The sequence below is a fragment of the Mastomys coucha genome, unplaced genomic scaffold (assembly GCF_008632895.1).
Source record: "Mastomys coucha isolate ucsf_1 unplaced genomic scaffold, UCSF_Mcou_1 pScaffold12, whole genome shotgun sequence".
In the NCBI taxonomy this organism is placed as follows: domain Eukaryota; kingdom Metazoa; phylum Chordata; class Mammalia; order Rodentia; family Muridae; genus Mastomys; species Mastomys coucha.
In genome coordinates this window covers 80,033,689-80,042,984 of record NW_022196894.1, presented here as the reverse complement: position 1 = coordinate 80,042,984, position 9,296 = coordinate 80,033,689, and positions in this window count along the sequence as shown.

Sequence of the window (9,296 nt, the reverse complement as noted above, 5' to 3'; positions counted from 1 at the left end):
AAGTTTTAGTGTTCAGAAAAATCATTTTTCCAAAAATCATGAATGAAATCAACTCCTACTGAGCCACTTCAAGAAGTGACTAAAGAGGTTTATTATCAAGGATACAGACCTAATATCTAGTCTGCTATATATTCTATATTATAAAGAATGTCCAATTAATAACACAAAATTTTTATCTGATTTTTATCACAATATATAGAAATAATTTTTGTCACAATATATAGGTTAAATATTTTATTTCTTGCATATTTCTTTTGAATAAATAATTTGTTATTGGATAGATCAAAACTGGTAATATATGCATCTCATTTTTTTCTGACTGATGCATATTTGAAGTCAGTAGTTGCACCATTACTCAACATGCTTGAGAAAAGAAATATGATATCATAAATGATTTAGTAATACTTTTAGAACTTAACAACATAGATATGTTTTTATTTATTAATAATGTATAATATATCTACAAGGAACACAGAAAACTTAAATAAGAGACTTAAGATACCATTTATAAGAAAACAGTACACATATCCTAGGTGCCTATCTGTTTGGTTTATGGTTTTATTTTAATAAAAACAAGTGAAATCTTAATATCCACTAATATCTAACAGGAAGATATTCGTTACAAAAATCTTCCCACAAGTGTTTCATACATCTAAGAGGGTATTCTAATGTCAACTGACATCGCCAATTGCAGTAGACCTCCTCAAGGAGAAGCTTCTGTTACAGTGTAATTCAAATAGAAAGTAGAGAGAGTGTGCAAATTTTGGACCCTCTCATACATTCTTCAACTTCTTTCCATATGTCTTTCTGTTGGCTATATCTAAACATGGAATAGCACCCACACTTCCCTGAGTATATATAGCTAACATGGCTCAGTTGAAGGTGGACCATCAGAACCGTTTCCAGAGATTGCACAACCCTGGCATTTGCTTTCTGGATTCAAACAGACTTGAGGTCTTTTTCTACCCCTTTGTACAAGGAAGTACTAATGTGACCACATGCTCTCATTTGTAAATGAAATTTTCCCATCTAGGCAGGCCCTCTGTTTAGTCATTGTGTTTGAAGTGGTTCGAACCATGTTGTTATTGTGTGTGAAGTAGATCCTACAGAAGGAATTGTGTGGTCCAGTACCATTAACATTTTACCATAGCAACTTGCTGGTTACAATGTTGGAAAGTGGAAAACAAAACAATCACATTTGTTCTGTTTTATAAGTAATTTAGATATAAATTTTTACTGAGGAGGAGATATAGAATTTCTAGGAAAAAGGTTCAGTAATTAGTGAACAGTAGCGGTTACAGAGACACATGAATGCCCAAGATAATTAGAATACACGATAGCTGGGTGACCATCTCTATAGAGGCCATTTATCCTAGTCTGACTAAGGCTAAGGGAACATTGCCAAGAAGGAAGTAACAGATGATAACAACGATAAGTCCAAAGTTAAATGAAATGCTATCTTGATGATATGGCATTCCCATTCATGCATTATCTCACAGTACCTGCTATTTCCTGCAGTGGCTCCGAAAACAACTGGGTATGTCAACAATCAAACAAGGAGAGGGTATCAGAGTCTTATCCCTCTTTGTTGAACTATTAGTCACTAATGGATTCAGGAGCAGGGTCAGTCATTGTTTTGAGTTATAAATCAAATAGCCCAATAAATTCCAATGGATAGTTCCTAGCCTGAAGTCACACAGAAAGAGTTCTTGATAATCAGTGGATCACAGAAGAAAATAAAAATTCATAAATGTGGTAAATGGACACTTGGGAAATGTAGTGAGAAAGAGACATGTTAATAAAGGCTTTGAGATTAATTAGAATATGTCGCAGGAATTTAAAAAATGAATCCACCCCGCAAACTATCTTTCCCGCTGGACCATGTCCCAGTGGGCTCATATTATTTTCTCCCAAACATCTCACTAAGACTCCCAGCTGTAAAAACATCTCACTCAAATGCAACTTTTTGTTTTTGTTGTTGTTCTTCGAGACAGGGTTTCTCTGTGTAGCCCTGGCTGTCCTGAAACTCATCTGTAGACCAGGCTGGCCTCTAACTCAGAAATCCACCTGCCTCTGCCTCCCAAGTGCTGGGATTAAAGGCGTGTGCCACCACCCCCTGGCACTCAAATGCAACTCTTTACACACCCCCACAATCATTTATCTAAATAGCGCCTAAGACCCGGTAAGTAAAACATGACTCTTAAGACCTTAATATCTGATCAGATTTATATAATAATAAAAACACAATTTACAAGATGCCAATACAATAATTCCTGAACCAAATAATAAGGACAATATTCTAACACAATTAATCTATTTTGTAAAAACCTTTGCTTGGTTGCATAACCTCGTGGGATCAGATTTGTCCTCATTGTCTGTCTCCATGATGACCTCTCTCTGCCTGCTCCTGACCCCTCTCCTCCTCCTCTCTTGACCTTTTTTCTCCTCCAACTCTAGCTCTACCTCTCTATTCCTAAACAATCACGGGCCTGTCACTGCCCTAATGTGATTGGACAGAGAAAATGCTACAGGAAAAATACATTATATACATGCTTGACCTTGAAAAGAACAAATTAATCAATAAAATAAATGAACCCTGGAAGGAGAGTTGGCTCAATGTTTAAGAGCATTTAGCTACTCTTCAACCAAACCTAAATTCAGTTTTCAGCATTCACATCAGATGACCACATATCTGTGTAACAATAGCTCTAGGATATCCAACACTCCTGACTTCATTGTTACTTGCACAAGCATTGCATATACGTGGACATACATATAAATAGAAAATAAATGAATGTATAAAAATATCTAACCAAGGACTGCACATGTTGGGTCTGATTGTTCTAGCAGCATGTGTAAAGTAGAGGATTGCAAATTCGATCTTCAATAGGAGGAAAGGACCTAGGTCCTGTAAAGGTTCTGTGCCCCAGTGTAGGGGAATGCCAAGGTAGGATTATTAGGCCAATAAGTGGGAGAGGGTGGGGTGGCAGGCATGGGGAGGGGGGAAGCAACAGGGGTTTATTCTTGTTGTTTTTGTTTGTTTGTTTTTTGGAGGGGAAACTGGGAAAGGAGAAATTTACGTGTAAATAAAGAAAATATCAAAAATATATATATAAGTTTTAAACACCCCACCCAAATAAATCCATACACATAAAAGTACAAAAATCTTATTATAAAAGAGATGTGTGAGATATCTGAATTATTTATGAATATTGACCCCCCAAAATTATTCAGTTCAATTTTTTCTTATCATATTAATGAGTTCAGAGATAATCTCATCACTGTTCATTTTGGTGCATACTACATGGTCAAAAAATAGATACTTTTCCATTTGAATGATTATAACTTGATGAGAAAACAAAAGGATGTAATTTTTCTTTTCATGAAAATATTTAATTCTAAAAGTATCAGGAAGGTGTTACTAAAAGCACCAGGACTAAAATTTTGAAAGTAATGGAACAGATTTCTTTAATGAATGTAAATCTCATTTAATGTAAAGAATATTAATAGCAATAAGATTGTTCTGGTCTCAACGTATCAGCATTTACTTTTTCTTGTCTCATAAATAAAACTTGATAAAAAATAAAGTTCAATTTATTGAATTATGCATTTAACCTATTGTGACGATTCATGAAAGATTTTTTTAATAATTTCTGAAGGCACTTTACATTTTAAGTATCCCTGAACACAATCATCCCAACAATTCATTTGAAGATATTGTTCATATCTGCATTACTGAACTAATACCCCTTTTAAAAAGAATTAAATCTCTGAATACGAAGCACAATACATTCACATTTAGTCAACTATATAGCACATGAATAATTTATTTCAGTAGTTTCCAAAGGAGTTTATAAACTACAGCGTATATTTATCATTCTGTCTTTGACTAATGGGTATGTAACCATGGAATGGCCTCAGCAATTAGTGTAACTATTCATGTAAAAACTTCAAGTATCTTTTCAGTATTTTTGTATGACAAGTTTCTTTTTTCCTTGTTCTTACTGATATAAAGGAAAGCTTTTAATTTATATTTCAGGAATATAAATCTCAGCATTTTCATTGGAAGTCAAAACATTTAAATATGCAGCAATTGTCTAATTCCTGACAGTATTCGTAAGCCGTTAACATAGGATGACAGATTACATTTCGCAAGCCTAATTATTATTATACTTTTGTTAATAGCAGAAACTCAAAGAAAAAGACAAAACATAGAAGTGGATTAAAGAGGAGGGGATCATCAGGAGTGAGAGTAACAAAAAACTATAAGGTAAATGTCATCAAAGTATTTTATGTATATACATACATATATGTATATAATTTAGATATAAATAAAATACAATTATATATAATTATTATATATAATTATTTATTTATGTATCAATTATTTCACTTTGTTCTGTACAATTACAATTTTATGCAGCAAGCTGTAGTACAGAGATTCTGAGCATTAGAAGGAATCAAGGACATACAACTTTGTATGTGTGAAAATGTTGTAATGAAACATTCTATCATGTACAATTAATATATGAAAATAAACGTAATAAGAAAAATGTTGATAAACTTGTCTAGGAAAAAAGCAAATTTCTATTGTTGTTTGTGCTATTTATAATCCAATAATACTATATTTAGATTTTTTTTTCAGTTTATCATTATGTCCCTGCCATTGCAAATAAACTATTGATAACTTATAGGAAGAGAAGAAACTCAACTGGAAAAGAAGACTAATAGCAAACCACAATGTAGTAATCCTTTCAAAATATATAAGGTCAATGTAGAGAATAAAAATGTCCTTTATAAAGTGTCAAAGACTTCCAGGTTGCTTTGAAGGTTGGTTGATAATAAGTATTACTAGGTAAATGGACTGTTACAGATTTGAAGTGCATCACATTGTATTTAAGTATTTCATAGTTGCAGGAAGCTAGTATTGTATATTAAATTTTCAGTAGTTAGTTTAATTATGAAGTTCATAAGAATTTTATATGGATTACTTTAGAACTTAAATTATTCCTTACTCCTTCACAAATATTAGAAACAACTCACAAACAAATGAAAGGTGAAATTACATGCTTAACTTATTATCTTAGTATTCACAGTCATAATTTCATTATTTACAAACATTAAGTGTTGTTAGTATGACTCTTTGTATATTAGTTTGTACAAATAAGATCTCATGCAGCAGTCTACATTCCAGAGACTCTGAGCGTGGGATGAATCCAGGAAACACATTTATGAAACATTTGTACCTTGTATCTCCATTTGAAAAAAATAATTACTTAAGGATCAAAACTACTTATCAGATAAATAAACATTTATGATTTCCATACTGTTTAAAAGAACTCCTGAAATTGTACTAAATTGGAAAAATATCTAGAAAAATTAACGTTTACATTACTTTCCATATTAAAGTGGCAGAATCTATGTTCAGTCAAAAGTACAAGGCTCATTATTTTGCTCTTGTTCTTGTTTCAGAAATTAATATGATTGTGATACTGGGCAGTTAAAAATCACCTAAACCTTCAAATATGGCTCCTTCAACAACATTTTAATGATAATATTAATTAATTAGATACCTCAAAATCTCTTCAAACTGGAAATCTTAATTATAATACTCCAAAAATCGCTTTAAATCTTTTTAGCCTGCTAAACGACATCATTGTCCATACCTATTCTTAATCAATGCACATTATAGTGATGGGAAATTAAAAATATGTTGGAAGGGCTAGATGTTTTCTTCAGTTTTATTAATTTGAAATGGGTAAAAGTGAAGTAATATTCAAAATATATAGTGGTAGATATAATGGAAGTATATGGCTATTAAAGTTAAAATGGAAAATTATTATACTTCTGTTTGATTGGTCTCCTCCCTTCCTTTGGTTTAAAATTGACATTTGTTATTTGTGTCTCAAGTAAGCATTAAGAAACACAGAAGTGATCTGGGCAGTGGTGGCACATGGCTTTAATCCCAGCTCTTGGGAAGCAGAGGCAGGCAGATTTCTGAGTTTGAAGTGGGCTTGGTCTACAGAGTGGGTTCCAGGACAGTCAGGGCTACACAGAGAAACCCTGTCTAGAAAAACAAACAAACAAAAAGAAACGCAGAAATGAATGCTGAAAAACATGTGTTGGACATGATATTAGGAGGAAGCAGATTCCTTCAGCCTTTTGTGCTCCTTGTTCAAGGCACTCAGTCCTCCATTTCTGCTTCCTGTGGTCTGATCTGAGACTGCAGTGGCCAGGTGTCTGCCTAAACCCATCTTCTGAAAGATCCATCTGTAGTTGTTGTTCCCTTGTGTACTCAGATCAACACTGTTCACTTGTCTTTGCAGCAAATTATAAGCTACCACATAAATACAGAAATGAAATAATAAGAAATTGATTTGCCTAATCTAAATTTTTATGAAACTAAAAAACAAAATTGAAAAAAATCAAGGAAAATAAACTTCTGGTATCAGAGTCAATGATAGAACAGCTGCAGAAAAAAAAAAGTAATAAGAGAAAGCATAATGGGAACAGATGTTTGAAAATGTGCAGTCGAAAATGGTATACAAACATTGATGCAAAGTAAATTTTGAATAAAATGGAACAAATTAGCTACGTAATTAAAACTAAGAGGAAACAAAAATAAACTTGGTAGAAATCAAATTAGAATGATGAATAACATGATGGGTAAGCATGGACAACAATATAATGCACAGGGGGGTAATCCGGTTTTTTATGGTCCTTTGTAGCACATAATACTGGATCCTATGGTGGACACCAATCATCTCCTCTTATCTCCTTTCTTGGATGAATGAGGTAAGATGAAGAATTTGACATCATCCTACAGTGTTTCAGTTTGTTGAACATAGACTCTAAAGTTGCTTAGTGAAAAAATTACGACCATTAGCAGTTTGGGAGTTCACTTAAAATGCTAGAATCTGAAACTCAATTAATTAACTCAAATTCACAAGTAAGCATTCAGGAAGATACACCCACTCAGTATAGCATTATACACTCATCATTACTACATACTAAATGGCAAAAGACTACTTTGGAGAAGATTTAAAAGAAAACACGTTTTACAAAAGGAATGTGAAGATGCAATTCAGGATTCTTCCTGGATGTGGTACTCACTATTCATCCTCTTCTCCATTCTGTGGTGAGCTTCTTTTCCCCCTCATCCTCCTTCTCCTCTATTCCTTTTCCTTCTCCCCCTCCTCCCACCTCCTCCTCCTCCTCACCATCCTCCCCCTTCTCCTCCTTCTTCTTGTTAGTTTTGATACAAACTTTATAATCTTAAACTCGCCTGTACCTTTCTAATGACAATTTAAGTCAAAACTACCTCTTACCTTCAAAGTTCCTGACAGTTTTAATTTTAGAAGTCAACTTGTGGATATTGTCAGGAAGGCTCATGATCAACTATTGAATGTTGTTATCAATATTATTACTGTTACTCCTTTCTTAAGTTTCTTAAATTTGGACAATAGAAGTCAGCTGTATTTAAATCCTTCTAATTATATCTGTAATCTTCTTTGCCTAAGGTTTATCATCATGTTCCCACAAATTTCGAAGCTAATCTTTCCTCCTACATCAAAGGAATTCTACAGCCTCCATGGAGATCAGGTATTCTGGATGACAGTGACATGGACTTGTAGTGTCAGACTGTATATGTAAAAAAAGGAATATGTGTTCAAAGCTAAACTGGGCTATTTAGGGAAGCTCCATCTCAAGAAATGTTGGGTTAGGCATGTAGCTGACTGGTATCACACTTAGCTGAAACACGCAAGTCCACATTTTCATCCCAATGATAAAGGAAAAAAATCAGAGTATTCAGGTTAAAGACAACATTCTGAGCTTCTCTGTTTGAGTAAGGTCATTATAAAATTCCTAAATGTTCTCAGACTCCCCCTCCTAAATTGTAATATACTTGAGGAACTAAATGACCTAGAATGCTTGGTAAGAATGAAGGGATTAATACAGGGAGTTTGACTGAAATAGAAACAAACCAAGTTCCCTGGGGGAGGTACTTGATAAGAGGGAGAGGATTCTACAGGGAGCATTTGTAAATGGAAAGTCCCATTGTAGTGTTGCTTATACTAGAACTTAGAGATGTTATAAAGACCTCCTGTGAGTAGAAGTTTTTACTGTCTGGGCCTCCCAAAGTAAGAGAATGGTCTTGATCCCAGGAGTATAAAAATGTGAGCTGCAATCCTTCTCTTTTTACAGTTAGGTTTTTAATGGAGGGGTCCCTTCCCCCCCCCCCAAATTCTGCTTGAGTTACAATTTCTACATAGAAGGGAGGTGTAGAATTCAAACATAACCAATACTTGGCAGTCATGTTGGGATTGGTGTAATTAAGAACTTTAGTAAGTCTTGATTTCTATGTCCGTATGAAGGAGGGCCTTCTTCCTTAGGATCCAATTACATCCAAACAATCTATATAAACAAAACATGAGAGCTATTAGTGCCCTGTTTACCATCCTGATAATGATCCAGATAGATTGACCTGGGTCATGGCTTTCCCCTCATGAAGAAAATTAGGAAGCAGGAGAGTCCTTCGACACTCTGAATTTGAGTGGATTGTCATTTGGCTTCACTTTCCATCAGGAGGAAAAGTGATCCAGGTGGGCCTCTTTATTTGAGAATAGTGAGTGTAGTGATCTCAGCTGGCAACCTTGATGGTGTAACACTAGGGAGATAAGATTGAAATAGAATACTTCTCCATCTATGGTGACTGAGAGTTTTGCTGGGTAAAATAGTCTGGGCTGGCATTAGTGTTCTCTTAGAGTCTGTATGACATCTGTCCAGGATCTTCTAGCTTTCATAGTCTCTGGTGAGAAGTCTGGTGTAATTCTGATAGGCCTGCCTTTATATGTTACTTGACCTTTTTCCCTTATTGCTTTTAGTATTCTTTCTTTGTTTTGTGCATTTGGTGCTTTGACTATTATGTGGCAGGGAGTATTTCTTTTCTGGTCCAGTTGATTTGGGGTTCTATAAGCTTCTTGTATGGTCACGGGCATCTGTTTCTTTAGGTTAGGGAAGTTCTCTTCTATAATTTTTTTGAAGATATTTACTGGTCCAAGACTCGAGTCTCTCCCAACCCTTTATCTCCCCACTCCCAGCACACCACAGGGAAGGTATTCTGTTGGCCCAAGATGTTCTATGAGGTATTGGTTGGTAGAAGCATGTGGTCTGCCTTGTTAATAGATTCCAAAAGAGTTTTATTTCTTAATCACAGGTTGTTAATTTAGACACAGAGCTGGGGTAAGAAATGGTTCTGCTGGAGGGCTAGAACTAGCCCAAGATAAAGTAGGCAA